General features: G+C 48.2%; 1 protein-coding gene and 1 non-coding gene across 3 annotated transcripts in view; both read right to left on the bottom strand.

Moving 5' to 3' along the window:
* The window catches only part of rbks (ribokinase), a 166602-nt gene that overhangs the window by 16710 nt on the left and 128914 nt on the right, over nucleotides 1-20978 (bottom strand). The window lies entirely within an intron of this gene.
* LOC129694341 (U6 spliceosomal RNA) lies at nucleotides 15012-15114 on the bottom strand. The gene has a single exon (XR_008722998.1). It is a non-coding gene; the product is annotated as a U6 spliceosomal RNA (small nuclear RNA).

The raw sequence follows: 20978 nt of genomic DNA, 5'->3' as shown, positions 1-20978 counted from the left end.
AAAAAGAATTCATAAATCAGTCAAGCTTCAGTGCTGATTCATCAGCAAGTCAAGGGAATACATTTCTGAGGAGAATTATTTACATTTATAAAGACCCATGTCATGGTTAAGTCATTTCTTGCACAAAAAATAACTTCTGGATGAGTGTGTATAAAAGGAACTGCAGATGCTGGTTTAAACCATAGACGCAAAATGCTGGAGTGACTCAGCGGGTTAGGCAACATCTCTGGAGGTAAGGGATAGGTGACGTTTCGGGTCGAGTCTATTCATCAGATCCGAAACGTCACCTGTTCCTTCTATCCAGCTGAGCTTTTTTAGTTTAGAGACACAGCACGGAAACAGGCCCTTCAGCCCACCAAGGCCACGCCGACCAGCGATTCCCGCACATTAACACTGTCCTACACACACTAGGGCCAATTTACACTTATACCAAGCCAATTAATCTACAAACCTGCACGTCTTTGGAGTGTTGGAGGAAACCGAAGATCTCGGAGAAAACCCACGCCGGTCACAGGGCAGGAGAATGTACAAACTCCGTACAGACAGCACTCGTAGTCGGGATGGAACCCGGGTCTCTGGTGCTGTAAAGGCCCTGTCCCACTATACCAGGTAATTCAAGAGTTCTCCCGAGTTTAAAAAAAAATCAAACTCGTGGTAAGCACGTAGAATGTACGTAGCGGGTACGTCGGAGCTCGAGGACGTCTCTTAGCGGCTCGTAACGTTAACGGCAGGAAACTCGGTAAGCTCGTGAAAACTCATGAAGATTTTTCAACATGGTGAAAAATGTCCATGAGAGCCCCGAGTACCTACGAGCGGCTATTACCGTAATTCTCCGAGTTCGAATCAGGGGAAACTTGGGAGAACTCTTGAATGAACTCGTACAGTGGGACAGGGCCTTAAGGCAGCAACTCTACCGCTGCTCCACCGTGCCACCACTGGTCACCGTCATTCAGATTTGCGTTGTTAAGACAAGGAGAAGCACACCATCTCGAGTCTGCTCTGGCATTCTGTGAAGATATGATCTCTGGCCTTCTTGCTGGCATGAAAAGGATTTTTTGTTCCTTCATGGGGTCGTAGACCTCTGGAATTCTCCACCCTGGAGTTCCAAGAGGCTGAGTCATTAAATATATTCAAGGCTAAGATGAACCGGAGCGGAAACAAGAGTTGTGCAGACCAAACAGGGAAGTAAAATGGAAACAAGCTTGAGGGGCCGAATGGTCCCCTTATGCTCCCATTTCCTTGAAAGTGCCGTCTGAGGCAGAGAAAGTGGTGAAGTAGGCTTCTGGCACCCTGGCCTTCAAGAAGCAGAATGGAAGTTAGGACGTGGAGGAAGGAACTACAGATGCTGTCTTCAACCGAAGATAGACACAAAAATCTGGAGAAACTCTGCAGGACAGGCAGCATCTCTAGAGAGAAGGTATGGGTGACGCTTCGGGTCGAGACCCTTCTACAGACTGAGAGTTAGGACTTTGTGTTACAGTTGTACAAGACATTGGTGAGATCACACTTGGAAACAGGCCCTTCATCCCAACATGCCCACACTGACCAGCATGCCCCATCTATACTAGTCCCACCTGCCTGAGATTGGCTCATATCCCTCCAAACCTGTTCTATCCATGTACCTGTCTAACTGATTCTTAAATGTTGGGATAGTCCCAGCCTCAACTACCTCCTCTGGCAGCTTGTTCTATACACCCACCACCCTTTGTGTGAAAAGCTACCCATCAGATTCCTATTCAATCTTTCCCCCTTCACCCATGTTATCTGTTCTCAATCCACCCACTATGGGCAAGAGACTTTGTGCATCTACCCAATCTATTCCTCTGGTGATTTTATACACCTCCATAAGATGAGTCCTTATCCTCCTGCGCACCAAGGAGTAGAGTCCCAGCCTCCTCAACCTCTCCCTATAGCAGAGGCCCTCGGGTCCTGGGAACATTCCCGTAAATCTTCTCTGTACCCTTTCCAACTTGGCAACATCTTTCCTGTGACATGGTGCCCAGGCTTTATTTCTTATGTTCCTTTATAAATCTTGATGATCATACTGTCCAAAACTCCACCATAGAAAACGTTTTATCGGGATGCATCACAGCCTGGTTTGGGAACGGCTCCATCCTAGACCGCAGGAAATTGCAAGCGAATTGTGGACGCAGCCCAGACCGTCACCCAAACCAACCTCCCATCCGTTGACTCCATCTACACCTCACGCTGACTCGGCAAGGCCAGCAGCATCATCAAGGACCAGTCGCACCCTGGCCACTCCCTCTTCTCCCCTCTCCCATCGGTCAAGAGGTATGCAAGTGTGAAAACCAACGCACACCTCCAGATTCAGGAACAGTTTCTTCCCAGCTGTTATCAGGCAACTGAATCGGACTATTATTGATCGACTTTACCTTGCACCAAACATTATTCCCTTATCATGTATCTATACACTGTACGTGGCTGGATTGTAATCATGTATTGTCTTCCTGCTGACTGGATAGCACGCCACAAAAGCTGCAACACTGTACCTCGTAACGTGGGTACACGTGACATTAAATTAAACTGAACTGAATTGAACCTCAGGCTTGATGTACATCTCTCTGGGGTGATGGATTCCAGCGTTTCACAGCCGTCCAAACAGAGATTAATTTGTAATTGCAGTCTTAAGTGCTGATCCTTATCCTGAAACAATGCACATGTTGGAACCTGGAGCAAAACAACAGCAGCAAACTGCTGGAGGAAGCCAGCGGCTCGAGCAGCATCTGCGCAGCCAAAGGAACGGTCGACATTTCGTGTGGAAAACTGATGCAGGATCGACCAAGCCCTCTGCCTGCACGGTGAGAACCCTTCCAAACGCCCACCACCCTCATAGGGCAGCACGGTGGCACAGCGGTAGAGTTGTTGCCTCACACTGCCAGAGACCCGGGTTCCATCCTGACTATGAGAGCTGTCTGTACGGAGTTAGTACATTCTCCCTGTGACCAAATGGGGTTTTTCCGGGTGCTTCAGTTTCCTCCAGCACTCCAAAGACACAGCAGTGGCTTACCGGTGGTCCTGTTTGTTTTGTTGTTTTTTTTATGTGTGTTTATTTTGTTTTGGTTAGTTTAGTTTTAGTTTTTTGGGTTAGTTTGTGTTTTTTGGGGGGGGGGGGGGGGGGTTCCCTAAAACGGGGTTTGCAGTCTCTCCCTGCGGGGGAATACGACCTTTTTGTCGTATTCCCCTTCACTGCTTCCGTCTGTGCAGAGGCCTAAATGGAGCTGACGACCTCGAGGCTCCGGAGGCAGAGCACCGTCAGGACTTGCCCTGAGCTCGCTCCCGCGAGGCTGGTCCGGCTCAGGGCTGGAAGAGGTTGGGACGCTCCCGTGAGGGCGGCCAGCCCGAGGGTGGCACGAGGCTCCCAAGTCGGGGTAGCCCAGTCCGGGGCAGAAGCGACGCCCAAGTCGGGGCGGCCTGGTCCGGGGATGTTCGGTGCCCAAGTCGGGGCGGCCCAGCCCGAGGCTGAAGACGGCACAGTAATCACGTGAGGGTGGCTGGGACGGTGTTCTGGCGGTGGTGGCCCGAGTCCGGGGTTCGGCCGCGGGCCAGCGGCTGCTTCTGCAGGACTGGTGGGCGGCAGCTTCAACCACCCCGGGCCGCGGTGTTTGAGCCGCGGGACTGTTTTTAACATCGCCTGGGGGGGGGGGGGGGGTGGGGTATCGCCTCAGCGCAGAGGGAGAAGAGGAGGGAAGAGACTGCGACCTAAGACTTTTGCCTCCATCACAGTGAGGAGATGCTGGGTGGACTCACTGTGGTGGATGTTAATGTGTGTTTATTGTTGTTTTATTGTATGGTATTATATGTATGACTGCTGCAATTTTGTTCAGACTTCGGTCTGAATGACAATAAAAGGCTATCTATCTATTTATCTAGATGTGGTCTCACCAGGGCCCTGTACAACTGCAGGAGGACCTCTTTACTCCTATGCTCAAATCCTCTGGTTATGAAGGCCAACATGACATCAGCTTTCTCCACTGCCTGCTGTACCTGCATGCTTACTTTCAGATGACACCCTCCACCCTTAGTTTAAAAATAACCTTGGCCTGCATATTTCCTTCAAACTTTGCCCATATTACCTTAAAGCTATGCATGCTTGCTTTGACATTTTCACCCTGGGAAAAAGATTGAGCCTGCTTGCCACATCTACCTTACATTTTGTACACTCTTTTATCAGCTCTCCCCTCAACCTCTGGTGATCCAGAGAAACCAATCCAAATCTGTCTAACCTCTCCTTGTGGCTGTTGCCCTCTAATCCAGGCAGCAGTTTGGTTTAGTTTAGGGATACAGCGTGGAAACAGGCCAACCAGCGATCCCCGCACTAACACTATCCGACACACAAGGGACAATTTTACCAAAGCCAGTTCCCCTACAAACCTGCACATCTTTGGAGTGTGGGAGGAAACCGGAGATCCTGGAGAAAACCCACGCAGGTCACGGGGAGAACGTACAAACTCCGTACAGACAGCACCCGTAGTCGGGATCGATCCCTGGTCTCTGGCGCTGTGAGGCAGTAACTCTATCGCTGTGCCACTGTGCTGACCCTTTCTACTAATAAAAATGTTGAAACAAGCAACTGCAGGTGGTGCGTTCCACAAAAGCTTTTCATTTACTAGAATGTTGCCTGGGTTTCAGCAACTAAGTTACAGAGATAGGTTGAACAAGTTAGGGCTTTATTCTTTGGAGCGCAGAAGGTTAAGGGGGGGCTTGATAGAGGTCTTTAAAATGATGAGAGGGATAGACAGAGTTGACGTGGATAAGCTTTTCCCACTGAGAGTAGGGAAGATTCAAACAAGGGGACATGACTTGAGAATTAAGGGACTGAAGTTTAGGGGTAACATGAGGGGGAACTTCTTTACTCAGAGTGGTAGCTGTGTGGAATGAGCTTCCAGTGAAGGTGGTGGAGGCAGGTTCATTTTTATCATTTAAAAATAAATTGGATAGTTATATGGACGGGAAAGGAATGGAGGGTTATGGTCTGAGCGCAGGTATATGGGACTAGGGGAGAATACGTGTTCGGCACGGACTAGAAGGGTCGAGATGGCCTGTTTCCGTGCTGTAATGGTTATATGGTTATTGTATCTCATACACATGACAATAAACTAAGCTGAACAGGTTAAGAATCGGAAGAAAGTTCCCGGACCAAAATGTCACCTATCCATGTTCTCCAGAGGTAGAGTTGCCAACAGTCCCGTATTAGCCGGGACATCCCGTATATTGGGCTAAATTGGTTTGTCCCGTACGGGACCGCCCGTGTCCCGTATTGACCGCTACTACTTGGGTTGAGGGGACTGTCGGGTCGGAGCGCCATGTCTGGCCCCGCCTTCTCACCCGTCCCGATGTAGTGCAGCCCATGGAGAGCAGCAGCAGCAGCAGCAGCAGCAGCAGCAGCAGCAGCAGCAGCAGCAGCAGCAGCAGCAGCAGCAGCAGCAGCAGCAGCAGCAGCAGCAGCAGCAGCAGTCCGCCGCCTTCGCCGCCGCCGCCGCCGCCGCCGCCGCCGCCCACCCCTGGCCTTCTCGGTCGGCAGCCCGGCCAGCTGTCCGACCTTCGGACCTTCGCTTACCGCCGACACCACCACCCCTCCTTCTCATGGCCGATCATCGGTTCATGAGTTGGACGGGGCGGGACTTTCGCGCGGCCCGGGCCAAAACTCCTCAGCACCCCCAGGACAACTCATCATTCACCCAGCCACGGCCGAGTCAGTCAACGAATTGCCGTGGGGAATTTGTCTCGTATTTTGACATTTTGTCCCTTATTTGGGAGTGAGGAAGTTGGCGGCCCTATCCAGAGCTGCTGCCTGTCCCGATGAGTTGCTCCAGCACTTTGTGTCCATTCGCATTCTGGTAAGTCTCTCCAAAACCTGCACATCCTTCCAGTAGTGGGATGACCCAGAACTGCATGCAATGCTCCAAATGTGGTCTTGCAGAAGGTTTATAGTTTCACACTTGTATTGCATCCTCCTTCGTACTAAAGGACACAGTGAGAGAGCTCGTGATTTGGTTGCCTTGAGCCCCTGCCAGAATAAGGCTGGAATTTCTATGTCTGATGCAGATTCAGGCAGAATGACGCAGTTAAATAGGTGATCTAAATTGTTGCCTTTGGTTGTGTCGTGGCCATTAATTCCTCAATCTATCCACACACACAAACTAGGTAGTAAGCTGTCTGCTGGTATTTCAAATCAACTCAAACGCTGCGAGGTGTCAGGGGGAATTTGTTTTACTTTAGTTTAGGGACACAGCATGGAAACAGGCCGTTCGGCCCATCGAGTCCGCGCCGGCCACTCCCTCTTCTCCCCTCTCCAATCAGGCTCGATGTGCAGAAGTGTGAAAACGCACAGCTCCAGATTCAGGGACAGTTTCTACACAGCTGTTATCAGGCGACCGAACCGTCCTCTCACCAACTAGAGAGCGGTCCTGACTTCCCATCTACCTCATTGGAGACCCTCGGACTACTTTAATCGGACTTTACTGGACTAAACGTTATTCCCTTTATCCTGGATCTGTACACTGTGGACGGCTAGATTGTAATCATGTATAGTCTTTCCTCTGACTGTATAGCACGCAACAAAAAGCCTTTCACGGTACCTCAGTACACGTAACTATAAACTAGATTGAACTAAACTAGACCAACCAGTAATTAATATTTAAGAAGAAACTGCAGATACTGGCAAAAGTAGACAAAAATTGCTGGAGAAACTCAGCGGGTGAGGCAGCATCTGTGGAGAAAAGGAGTAGGCGACGTTTCGGGTGGAGACTTTCAGTCTGAAGAAGGGTCTCGACCCAAAACATAGCCTACTCCATAACTTTCTCCATAGATGCTGCCTCACCCGCTGAGTTTCTCCTGCATGTTTTGTCCACCAGTAATGAACAGCAAACCTGTAAAACTGTGATAAAGGAGAAGGAGCAAGTAAGGTTTAGGTTTAGTATTGTCATGAGCACCAAGGTACACATGACAATCTTAAGATGGGCAGCATGGTGGTGCAGCGGTAGAGTTGCTGCCTCACAGCGCCAGAGACCCGGGCTCCATCCTGATTACACGTGGTGTCTGTACGGAGTTTGTATATTCTCCCTGTGACCGCATGGGTTTTCTCCAGCTGCTCCGGTTTCCTGCCACATCCCAAACACGTACAAGTTTGTAGATCAATTGGCTTCGGTAAAAGGCCGCTGTTGGGTAGGATGTTAAACTGGTTGAACATAAAACTAGCGTTTGGGTGATCCATCATCTAATTTAGTTGAGTTGAGTTTATTGTCACGTGTACTGAGGTACAGTGAAAAGCCCTTTAATGCGTGCTATCCAGTCAGCGGAAAGACAATACATGATTTGCAGGTTTGTAGGTTAATTGGCTTCTGTAAATGGTCCCTAGTGTGTAGGATGGAATCTTTGTACAAGTGATCAGCATGGACGCGGTGGGCTGAAGGGCCTGCTTCCACACTGTATAACTAAAACTAAAATATTTAACGGGAATTTGGACAGGTTCATGGATAGGAAAGGTTGAGAGGGCCATGGGCCAAACACGGGCTGGTGGGACTAGAGTAGATGGGACATCTTGGCTGGCACAGACAAGTTGGGCCGAAGGGCCTGATTTCACGCTGTATAGTTCTGTGAGTCTGTGACTAGCTGCGGTTCCAAACCTCAGCAGAATTTGTGAGAGCCACAGAGAATTCTAGAACCAACGAATCATCGTACACAAGCTCGAACCTGCAAACTACAGGCCACCCTTGTTTTTTCTTAACTCAGTAGCTGATCTTGGGAAATGGGACAACATTCTCCCTCTTCCGCCATTGACTCCATCTACACTTCACTCTGCCTCAGAAAAGCAGCCAACATAATCAAAGACTTGTCCCATCTCAGTCAACCCTTCTTCTCCCTGTCAGGCAGAAGGTACAGAAGCTTGAAAGGGCACACTACCAGACTCATTGTTATAAAGTGAGAAGCAAAGTTTCATTAAAGTCTGTGTAGCAAGGAACTGCAGATGCTGGTTTAAATCGAAGGTAGACACCGTATGCTGGAGTAACTCAACGGGACAGGCAGTGGGGTTGCTAACTTTCTCACGCCCAAATAAGGGACAAAAGGTCAAAATAAGGGACAAATTCCCCACGGCAATTCGTTGTCCGACTCGGCCGTGGCTGGGTGAATGATGAGTTGGCCCGGGTGCTGGACTGCACCCGGACAACTCAGATGAGAAGGAGGGGTGGTGGTGTCAGCGGTAAGCGAAGGTCCGAAGGTCGGACAGCTGGCCGGGCTGCCGACCGATGGGGCCACGGGCGAGGCGCTGCTGCTGCTGCTGCTGCACTCCATGGGCTGCACTACGTCGGGACGGGTGAGGCGGGGCTGGACGCGGCGCTCTGACCCGACAGTCCCCTCGACCCGAGTAGTAGCGGTCAAATACGGGACAAGGGCAGTCCCGTATGGGACAAACCAATTTAGCCCAATATACGGGATGTCCCGGCTAATACGAGACAGTTGGCCACCCTAACAGGCAGCATCTCTTGAGAGAAAGTAAGTATGGGTGACGTTCTGTCTGAAGAAAGGTCTCGACCGGAAAATTCACCCATTCCTTCTCTCGAGAGATGCTGCCTGTCCCGCTAAGTTACTCCAGCATTTTGTGTTTTCTTTCATTATCAGTCGTCATCTAATTGCAAGGTTGCCTTACTTGTGCCCACATAGATAGATAGATAGCCTTTTAATGTCATTCAGACCGAAGTCTGAACGAAATTGCAGCAGTCATACATATAATACTATACAATAAAACAACAATAAACACATATTAACATCCACCACAGTGAGTCCACCCAGCATCTCCTCACTGTGATGGAGGCAAAAGTCTTTGGTCTGCAGTCTCTTCCCTGCTCTTCTCCCTCTGCACTGGGGCGATACCCCCCCGGGCGATGTTAAAACAGTCCCGCGGCTCAAACACCGCGGCCCAGGGTGGTTGAAGCTGCCGCCCACCAGTCCTGCAGACACATTGAGCTGCATCAATGATTTCAATATATATTAGGTGGATAGCGTGTTGGATTTAGCTGCACTAATTAACAAGCAGCACATTTTATTGGAGAGAAAGTGTGTTCCAACCCACTCAAAACACCCAGTTTTAGACGAATGGTGAGGGGAAAATTCCAGCGCAATTTACGCTTGAACGCTTCTTTTAGTTTAGGTTAAAGATACATCATGGAAACAATGGCCCTTCGGCCCGCGCCAGCCATCGATCGCCCGTTCACACTAGTTCTACGTTATCCTATTTTCACACCCACTCCCTACAGACGGGGGGAAATGTTACTGAGGGCCAATTAAACTACAAGCCCGCTCGTCTTTGGGATGTGGGAGGAAACCGGAACATCTGCAGGAAACCCACGCGGTCACAGGGAGAACGTGCAAACTCCACATACACACACTGATAGCACCTGATGTCAGGTTTGAACCCGGGACTCTGGCGCTGTGATGCAGCGGCTTTACTGGCTGCGCCACCGTGCCGTCCCCTAGAGGGCATCTGGTTCTCATTGCCCAACTACAGAGCTACAAGCTACACTTCCCAAAGCCACTGGCCATGGTGGTCTGCTAATTGATTAGTGCGGATGTCAGGGATTATGGGGAGAAGGCAGGAGAATGGGGTTGTGAGGGAAACATGGATCAGCCATGATTGAATGGTGGAGTAGACTTGATGTGCCGAATGGTTGCCGTCACAGGCATGTTAATCATGTGTTTTTGCTGCGGTTTCAGTTTAGTTTATTGGGGTGGGAGATTGCAACCTTCACGTGGTCCACCCTGTTTCGACTAATGCAATCAACCCGACGTGCGCAAACAAATAGATCAAATAGGACTGGTCCTTGATGCTGCTGCTGGCCTTGCCGAGGCAGCGTGTGGTGTAAATGGAGTCAATGAAAGGGAGATTGGTTTGTGTGATGGTGCTGCGATTTCTTGCGGTCTTGGACGGAGCTGTTCCCAAACCTAGCTGCGATGCATCTCGATAAAATGCTTTCTACGGTGCATTTGTAGAAGTTGGTGTCCCAGTGCACCAAGAACTAGCCACACTTGCATTGAGTAAAACAATGGGCCCACTGCAGAAATATGTGGAAGCAACCAGTTGGCTTTGATCTGACTTGAAGGACATTATAATCAGTTTCATTGGCACCGTATGGAATTCCCTGAATTCCTTCGTAACAAACATGTACGGCATGTTCTTCCCGCGGGGGAAGTGACAGCATTTGGTTATATTAAACAATATCTGCCACTGTCATGTCACATATTTTATCCAAATGGTATTGCAAATTCCAGCCCTTTCCTCCTGCTGATGTGCAGATCAAATCGAGAGCGGAAAATATTCCGACCCAATGGAGGCACAGCGGTAGAGTTGATGCCTCACTGCGCTAGAGACCCGGGTTCAATCCCGACTACGGGTGCTGGCTGTACGGAGTTTGTACGTTCTCCCCGAGACTGCGTGGGTTTTCTCCAATTTCCTCCCACATCCCAAAGACGTGCGAGTGTGTGGGTTAATTGGCTTCGGTAATGATTGTAAATTGTATCTAGTGTGTAGGATAGTGTTAATGTGCGGGGATCGCTGGTCGGCGCAGACTCGGTGTGCAGAAGGGCCTGTTTCCGGGGTGTATCTCTAAACTAAACTAAACAAATTAGGCAATTAAGGATTGGGCTTCTAAACAATGCAACATCCATGCTCATCAGTTTCATGCCACATCATTTGGCGACCATAGATTGATGGATTCTTGATTGGTACAAGAGTCAAAGGTTACGGGGAGAAGGCAGGAGAATGGGGTTGAGAGGGAGAGATAGATCAGCCATGATCAAATGGTGCAGTAGACTTCTCCTATGACATGGTTGAGAAGATATCTCAAACCATGGGGTGTTTACCTACATCTGCATATGCTGCCTCACAGCGGCAGGGATCCAGGTTCCTGACGGGTGCTGTCTGTACGGAGTTTGTACGTTCTCCCCGTGACCTGCATGTGTTTTCTCTGAGATCTTGTGTTTCCTCCCACACTCCAAATACGTACAGGTTTGTAGGTTTAAGAGGGAACTGCAGATGCTGGAGAATCGAAGGTTACATAAAAAGCTGGAGAAACTCAGCGGGTGCAGCAGCATCTATGGAGCGAAGGAAATAGGCAACGTTTCGGGCCGAAACCCTTCTTCAGACTGATCGGGGGCGGGGGTGGGTGGGGACAAGAAAGGGAAAAGGAGGAGGAGCCCGAAGGCTGGGGGAGGGGAGGAGACAGCAGGGGGGCTGAGGAAGGGGAGGAGACAGCAAGGACTAACAAAATTGGGAGAATTCGATGTTCATGCCCCCGGGGTGCAGACTCCCCAAACGGAATATGAGGTGCTGTTCCTCCAATTTCCGGTGCTGCTCGCTGTGGCCATGGAGGACACCCAGGACAGAGAGGTCGGAGACGGAGTGGGAGGGGGAATTGAAGTGCTGAGCCACCGGGAGGTCAGCTTGGTTATTGCGGACCGAGCGGAGGTGTTCGGCGAAACGATCGCCCAACATCCGCTTGGTCTCACCGATATAGATCTGCTGACATCTAGAGCAGCGGACGCAATAGATGAGGTTGGAAGAGATGCAGGTAAACCTCTGTCGCACCTGGAACGATTGCTTGGGTCCTTGAATGGAGTCGAGGGGGGAGGTAAAGGGACAAGTGTTGCATCTCTTGCGGTTGCAAGGGAAAGTGCCCGGGGAGGGGGTGGACCGAGAGGGAAGGGAAGAATTGACAAGGGAGTTATGGAGGGAGCGGTCTTTGCGGAAGGCAGATATGGGGGGAGATGGGAAGATGTGGTTTGTAGGTTATTTGGCTTGGTATAAATGTAAATTGTCCCTAATGTGTGTAGGATAGTGTTAGTGTGCGGGGATCGCTGGTCGGTGCGAACTTGGTGAGCTGTAGGGCCTGTTTACGCGCTGTATCTCCAAAATAAAATAAACTAAAAAGGTCCCGACCCGAAAAGTCACCTATCCCTGTTCTCCAGAGATGCTGCCTGACCAGCTGAGTTACTCCAGCACTTTGCATCTTTTAATTCTACCTGAGAAGGCAAATATTTACCGATTTTGCCTGTAACCAGCTAAGGGTTAGCACTGACTGTTAACCCCTGTGTAAGTTGCTCACAAAAGGAGCATGCATGTCTTGGTCTAAACATGAAGGTTCCTCAGTCAGATTGAAGAATCTCATTGAGAAATGCAGGGGAGCCCTAGGTTTAATTTAGTTGAGTTTAATTTATTGTCACGTGTACCGGGGTACAGTGGAAAGCTTTTGTTGCGTGCGAACCAGTCAGCGGAAAGACAATACATGCTTACAATAGAGCGGTTTACAGTGTACAGATACATGATAAGGGAATAACATTTAGTGCAAGGTAAAGCCAGCAAAGTTCAATCGAGGATAGTCCGAGGGTCACCAAAGAGGTAGATAGTAGTTCAGCACTGCTCTCCTGTTGGTGAAAGAAACTGTCCCTGAATCTGGAGGTGTGCATTGTCACATTTCTGCACCATTTGCCTGATAGGAGAGGGGAGAAGAGGGAGTGGCCAGGGTGCGACTGGTCCTTGATTATGTTGCTGGCCTTGCCGAGGCAGCATGAGGTGTAGATGGAGTCAATGGAAGGGAGGTTGGTTTGTGTGATGGTCTGGGCTACGTCCACAATTCGCTGCAATTTCTTGTGATCTTGGATGCTGTTCCCAAACCAAGCTGTGATGACAATAGTGGCTTTCAATAGACAAAGGGGGTCCTGGCGCAAGGCGGGGGGGGATATGTAACTTAGTACGCGCCCTTTATGGGCGACTATTTGCATACCATGGCTATGAAAGCAAGGGCTTTGTCACATGTGGCAATATTCAAAATTCAATGATGCATCCTGACAAAATGCTTTCTATGGTGCATCTGTAGAAGCTGGTGAGAGTTGTAGGGGACATTGCCAACTTCCTAAGCCGCCTAAGGAAGTAGAGGCGTTGTTGATTTCTCTTGGTGATTGTGCTAGAGTTTCAGCCACTGCTTTTCCTTGCTGAACTGCAATGGAACTGTTCACCAGAATGTGAATATATCTGGTAGCGTACACTTTCAGCTGACTCGGCAAGTATGGCTTAGTGTATTATTTGATCATGTACGAATGCTGAATTAGAAATCATGAAACATAATAATGATTAAAGTAAGGGGGTTAAAGTATCTAAAATACTGAATAGTGAAAGGCCTGGATAGAGAGGATGTGGAGAATTTGTTTCCACTAGTGGGAGAGTCTAGGACGTGAGGGCACAGCCTCAGAATTAAAGGATGTTCCTTTAGGAAGGAGATGAGGAGGAATTTCTTTAGCCAGAGGTATTCATGAATCTCTATATCTATTCATGGCTATGAGTGTGGAATTCATTGCGACAGACGGCTGTGGAGGCCAAGTCAATGGATATTTGAGTTGAGTACGTTTGCGATTAGTGTGGGTGTCAGGGGTTAAGGTGAGAAGGCAGGAGAATGGAATTGAAAGGTAAAGATAGATCAGACATAATTGAATGGCGGAGTAGACTTGATCAGCCCAATGGCCTCATTCTGCTTTTGTAACATAAACATATGAAAATCTAGGTCAGCACAGTGGTGCAGTGGCAGAGTTGCTGCCTTACAACACCAGAGACCCAGGTTCAATCCTGACGATAGGTGCTGTCTGTACGGAGTTTGTACGTTCTCCCTGTGACCGTGTGGGTTTTCTCCGGCTGCTCAGGTTTCCTCCCACACTGCAAAGACGTGCAGGTTTGTAGGTTAATTGGCTTCTTTAAATTGACCCTAGTGTGTCGGATAGAACTAGTGTACGAGGCGATTGCTGGTTGGCGCAGACTCAGTGGGCCCAAGGACCTGTTTTTGCGCTGTAACTAAAAACTAAATTAAACTAGATTATTCATTATTATTAAAATGGACGGTTAATTCTCTTGTCGGGGGCAGAGACTACATTAAATCATCAGGACCAGACAGGGTGTTCAGTAGTAATTATCACAGCATGTCCCTAATAACTAACTCAATCCCACATGCAGCAGGCTTAGCTTGTTCTGCTATTTATAGTGCAGAAACAGTGGGCAAGTGCACTGCTCATACATGCTGGCACTGCGAGCAGCATCTATATTTAATTTTCCATGTGTGCAAGACAGAAACTGCAACCTGATTTACTCTAATAACAGCGACTGCCAAGGGTTTTATTCCTAGTGGATTGAAATTCAGTACCAAGTTGTCTTGGTTCATTAGGTACACAAAAATGCTGGAGAAACTCAGTGGGTGCAGCAGCATCTATGGAGCGAAGGAAATAGGTGACGTTTCGGGCCGAAACCCTTCTTCCCTTCTGTCTTGGTTCATTGTTGACTTATGTGTTAAGCATGAATTTGTCTTTTATAGAATTGCCACTGTGAATGTCTTCCTAAATGCGAGGGGGATTAACGCATAACGCCATTCTTAATTCGTGATTCGTACGGATGTCAGAGGTTATGGGGAGAAGGCAGGAGAATGGGGTTAGGTGGGAGAGATACATCAGCCACGATTGAATGGCAGAGTAGACTTGATGGGCTGAATGGCCTAATTCTATTCTTTATGACCTTATAGACATTTGAAGGGTCTAAAACATCATCTAACCATGTTCTTCAGGGATGCTGCCTGACCCGCTGAGTTACTCCAGCACTTTGTGTCTTTACTTCGCAAACCAGCATCTTGCAGTTCATTGTTTCTACATAACACCATTTATGTTCAGTTTTGTTTAGAGGTTCAGCATGGAAACAGGCCCTTCATCCAACGTGTCCATGCCAACCATTGATCACCCATTCATATCAGTTCCATGTTATCCCACTTTCTCATCCGCTCCCTACAATTTACAGAGGGCCGATGAACGTCTGTGGGATGTGGGTGGCGGCCGGAGCAGCTGGAGGAAACCCACACGGGCCAGAGGGAGAACGTGCAAACTCCACACAGACGGCATCTGAGGTCAGGCTCTGGCCCCACCCGGGTGGGTGGTGGTGTGAGGCAGTGGCTCAACCCCTGCTGTCCTTGAATATGGAACCCTTATGAATTTGCTTGTCATCCTTACACAGGTGCCATGCTAATCCTCTCTGTATCATTCCATATACGGGTGGCACAGCGGTAGAGTTGCTGCTTTATAGTGCCAGAGACCCGGGTTCAATCCCGACTATGTGTGCTGTCTGTACAGAGTTTGTTCGTTCTCCCCATGACCTGCGTGGGTTTTCTCCGAGATCTTCGGTTTCCTCCTATACTCCTAAGACGTGCAGGCTTGTATGTTAATTGGCTTGGTGTAAGTGTAAATTTGCCCCATAGTGTGTTGTAGGGTGGTGTTAGTGCGCGGGGATCGTTTGTTGGCACTGACCCGGTGGGCTGAAGGGCCTGGTTCCGCGCTGTATCTCTAAACTAAACAAAATTCCAACTTTAGTATAGGTGATAATAGCTTCCAAAGGGAGCACAATAAAGTTAGTTCCCGCCATTACACAGCGAACAGCAGGCAATGCCCGAAAGGTGGAATCTGACTATTGTCACTAGACAGCTACAAGCTTGATGTAGCTACAGGCTTTAGTGTATTGTAGATAAATATGACAACATTTTAATCTGATAACTGTTTGTTGTTTGTAAATTGCCAATGGCGGTCTCGATTTTGTGAATACTCTGCATTTATGTTTAATTGAATAAAAGCTCCTTGTTAAGGAAATAAAATTGGGCAGTAGCTGTACTTATGCACGGATCATTGAGAAGCCTGATAACAGAGGGGAAGAAGCTATCTCCCTGTGGACGGTAGTAAATCTGTCATTTCCACATTTGTGTGATAATGCAGAACAGTGCATATGTGGGAAATGCCAGCGATTTCACACGGGACACACTTCCCAGCAATTGCCAGCCCAACATTATGGAAAACACAACAGGCAATTATGCTACAATTTAGTGTTTGAGTTCAGTTCTGCTGATGTGTTTAATTTGCATGGTGCTAACAAAATCCAGACTTCTGTTTGATTAAGTACCTTGGCAGACGTCTTTGAAAGGCATGGAAAAGTTATAATTGATTGAGGCCATATTTCTCCTCATTGTACCACTTCATTTAATTGCATGTATTCAATTCATTCAGCGCAATTAAGGCAAATCTGGTTTAGGGCGGCACGGTGGCGCAGCAGTAGAGTTGCTGCCTCACTGCGCCAGGGGCCCGTTCGATCCTGTCTACGGGTGCTGTCTGTAGGGAGCTTGTACTACAAATAGGTTATCTTCCCATTCACACCCCTTTCTGCCTTCTGCAGATTGCTCTGCCCCTTAACTCCTTGGTTCGCTCATCTCATCCCACCCAAACCACCCCCTCCCCAGGTACCTCCCCCTGCAACCGCAGGAGATATACACTTGTCCCTGCGCCTCCTACATCACCTCCATCCAGGGACCCCAGTCCTTCCAAGTGAGACAGTGGTTCACTGCACCTCCTCTAACCTCATCTAATGCATCCCATATTCCCCATGTGGCATCCTGTACATCATGCCAGATCAAGCGTAAATTCAGCAACGGTTTCACCAAACACTTGTGCTCAATCAGTACACTGGATCAATACACTGGATCTCTCGGTTCCTAACCATTTTAACTCCTCTGCTAGGTCCCATACTGACCTTTCTGTCCTGGGCCTCCTCCAATGCCAGAGTGAGGCCACACGCAAACTATATGTACAGCATCTCATATTCATACACGGAGAGTGGTGAGTCTGTGGGATTCTCTGCCTCAGAAGGTGGTGGTGGCCGGTTCTCTGGATGCTTTCAAGAGAGAGCTAGATAGAGCTCTTAAAAATAGTGGAGTCAGGGGATATGGGGAGAAGGCAGGAACAGGGTACTGATTGGGGATGATCAGCCATGATCACATTGAATGTGTGAGTGTGAGTGTAAGTTGGCTCGAAGGGCCGAATGGCCTACTCCTGCACCTATTGTCTATTGTACTTTCTCCCCGTGACCGCAGGGGTGCTCCGGTTTCCTCCCACACTCCAAACACGTACAGGTTTGTAGGTAAAATTGTAAACATTGTGTAGGATGGTGCTAGTGTATGGGTTGATCGCTGGCCAGCACGGACTCGGTGGAATGAATGGCCTGCACCCACACTGTATCTCTAAACTAAATGGTGTGACTACACATTGGTTGAGATTACACCATAAACCCCAGCAACTTCAAAAAGCTTTCTCTCTTCCCCTCCTAAAGACATTGGCCCTGGGTTGGATTTACCGCCTTCACGAGTGGGGTGGGGGATCTATCTGACAAGCTGCAGTCCTTTCATCTCCATTAGCCACACTCACACATATACCCTCTCACACACACTCTCACATATACACACACTCTCACTCACTCTCATACACACACTCTCACACACATACACACACGCACATACACCCTCACACGCACAAACACTCACACGCACTCTCGGCACACATACACACTCTCACACATACATGCACATGTGCACTCTCACACACATACACACACGCATATACACTCTCACTGACACTCACACGCAAACACTCGCGCGCACTCTCACATATACTCTCATGCATGCACACACACACACACGCGATCACGTGCACCCTCACACGCATACACTCTCACTCACACTGACTCACACATACTCTCACACGCACTCTCACCTATACACACATGCATGCACACACACACGCACTCTCACTTACACACATTCTCACACGCACTCTCACTTACACACTCTCACACGCACTCTCACTTACACACTCTCACACACATTCTCACACGCACTCACAGACACCCACACACACACAGACACACACACACACACACAAACAACCCCGCAGTAACGGGGAGATGGGAATTAGTCATGGAAAACCACAGTCCACAATGACTGGCAGAAAGGTCAAAGGTCTGTTGACCTTGAAGTTGAAGTTGAAGGGGAAAAGGAATGGGAGGGGTAACTTTTTCACACAAAGGGTGGTGGGTGTATGGAACAAGCTGCCAGAGGAGGTAGTTAAGGCTGGGTCTATCCTAACATTTAAGAAACAGTTAGACAGGTACATGGATAGCACAGGTTTGGAGGAAATGGACCAAATGCAGGCATGTCGAACTAGTATAAATGGGACATGTTGGCCGGTGTGGGCAAGTTGAGCTGCAGGGCCTGTTGCCACGGCTCTATGACTCTAATTGGACATATAGATGGCGTCAGTTTATTACATATCACGAGTGAGAAAATGAATATTATTGTGAAGAGCCATAAATGTTGGCACATTACAGTGCAGATGATCTAAGGACCTGGCTGGGTTCCTTCACAATTTGTGTTGTTCTTGTCCTGACAGACTACATGGGATGGGTTAGATACAGTTTCTACGATTGAAAGACTTGAAACAACTTGCAAGAATAGCACAGTAAGCTTTCAGCAGGGCTTGATTGTGGAATTCTTGCCTAATAGGTCAGAGATAATTGCGGAGGCAGTGCTCATGTTATGTCATGTCGGGGGCATGCATCGAACTGGCAAAGGTGCAACTGTTTTTGGCTTTGCGGCTTTAGACTTTAGAGATACAGTGTGGAAACAAGCCCTTCGGCCTACCCAGTCCGTGCCGACCAGCCATCACCCTGTACATCGGAACTATCCTACACACACTGGGGACAACTTACAATTTTATACAGAAGCCAATTAAGCTACAAACCTGGATGTCTTTGGAGTGTTGGAGGAAACCGGAGCACCCGGAGAAAACTCATGAGGTCACAGGGAAAACGTGCAAACTCCGCACCCATAGTCAAGATTGAACCGGGGTCTCTGGCGCTGTGAGGCAGCAACTCTACCATTTTTCCACTGCGCTTTACCTCCCCCCTCGACTCCATTCAAGGACCCAGGCAGTCATTCCAGATGCGACAAAGGTTCACCTGCATCTCCTCCAACCTCATCTATTGTATCCGCTGCTCTAGATGTCAGCTGATCTACGTCGGTGAGACCAAGCGTAGGCTTGGCGATCGTTTCGCCGAACACCTCCGCTCGGTCCGCATTAACCAACCTGATCTCCCTGTGGCTCAGCACTTCAACTCCCCCTCCCATTCCGAATCCAACCTTTCTGTCCTGGGCCTCCTCCATGGCCAGAGTGAGCACCACCGGAAATTGGAGGAGCAGCACCTCATATTCCGCTTGGGCAGTCTGCACCCTAGCGGCATGAACATTGACTTTCCAATTTCCGGTAGCCCTTGCTGTCTCCTCCCCTTCTTAGCTCTCCCTCAGCCCTCTGGCTCCTCCTCTTCCTCTCCTTTCTTCTCCCCCCCCCCCCCCCCCTTGTTGAGTCTCATTGTCTGCAACTCGTTCTCACCTCGCCCACAGCTAACCTGTTTCCTTTATCATCGTAAACTGTGTTACATAACTTTCATTCATTTGTTCTATATCTCTCTACATCACCATCTATATCTCTTGCTTACCTTTCCCCTGACTCTCAGTCTGAAGAAGGGTCTCGACCCGAAACATCACCGATTCCTTTCCTCCAGAGATGCTGCCTGTCCCGCTGAGTTTACTCCAGCTTTCTTGTGTCTATCTTCACCTAAAATTCTAATCCTTTTATGTCCCTCTTTTTCAGTGGTTAAGTGTCCTTAGTGGTTGCAGAGGTGACTTGGTCTTTAAGCATCTTGCAGTGATTTACTGAAGAAGGGCAGCAGTTATGGAACTAATTCAAGGAATAGGATGATAGCAGTTTAGACCCTGATTTGGAAAAACATCACCTGATGGAAAGACAGACCATGCCATTATAAAACCTCTGGCTCTTGTCCATGGGTTCTATTTTGTGCTCAATCCAGAGAGACATGGAAACGGCATTGTAATGCATTGATATCATGGTGGGACTGTGGCATAGATAGGGTATACAGTGTCATAGATCGAGTAGATAGTGGCTTAAACATAAACTTGATATATGATGACTTTGGAAAGCAAAAGGAGGGAAACGTCGTAGATTCATAGAGTTATACAGTGTGGAAACAACTTGCCCACACCGGCCAACAATGTCCCAGCTACACTCGTCCCACCTGTCTGCGCTTTGGTCCATATCCCTCAAAACCTGTCCTAACCATGTACCTGTTTAACTGCTTCTTAAATGTTGGTCCCAGCCTCAACTACCTCCTCTGGCAGCTTGTTCCATACACCAACCACCCACTGTGTGAAAAACAACTTTGTGTGAGAAACGTGTTCAGCTTCCTTACCTAGAGGGGTGGGAATTGTTTGAATAGTGTAGACAGTGTTATAGGGTAGACAGTGTTATAGACAGTGTAGACAGTGTTATAGGGTAGACAGTGTTATAGACAGTGTAGACAGTGTTATAGGGTAGACAGTGTTATAGACAGTGTTATAGATAGTGTAGGCAGTGTTATGGACAGTGTTATGTTATAGACAGTGTAGACAGTGTTATAGACAGTGTAGACAGTTTATAGATAGTGTAGACAGTGTAGACAGTATAGACAGGGTTATAGATAGTGTAGACAGTGTTATAGACAGTGTAGACAGTGTTATAGACAGTGTTATAGACAGTGTAGACAGTGTTATAGACAGTGTAGACAGTGTAGACAGTGTAGACAGTGTTATAGACAGTGTTATAGACAGTGTTATAGATAGTGTAGACAGTGTAGACAGTTATAGATAGTGTAGACAGTGTTATAGACAGTGTTATAGACAGTGTTATAGATAGTGTAGACAGTTTATAGATAGTGTAGACAGTTTATAGATAGTGTAGACAGTGTAGACAGTGTTATAGATAGTGTAGACAGTTTATAGATAGTGTAGACGGTGTTATAGACAGTGTAGACAGTGTTATAGACAGTGTTATAGATAGTGTAGACAGTTTATAGATAGTGTAGACAGTTTATAGATAGTGTAGACAGTGTAGACAGTGTTATAGATAGTGTAGACAGTTTATAGATAGTGTAGACGGTGTTATAGACAGTGTAGACAGTGTTATAGTGTAGACAGTGTTATAGATAGTGTAGACAGTGTTATAGATAGTGT

This window comes from Leucoraja erinacea, unplaced genomic scaffold (genome assembly GCF_028641065.1).
Source record: "Leucoraja erinacea ecotype New England unplaced genomic scaffold, Leri_hhj_1 Leri_62S, whole genome shotgun sequence".
Classification (NCBI taxonomy): domain Eukaryota; kingdom Metazoa; phylum Chordata; class Chondrichthyes; order Rajiformes; family Rajidae; genus Leucoraja; species Leucoraja erinaceus.
The sequence above is the reverse complement of the archived record's forward strand: the minus strand, read 5'-3'. Positions and strand labels throughout refer to the sequence as shown.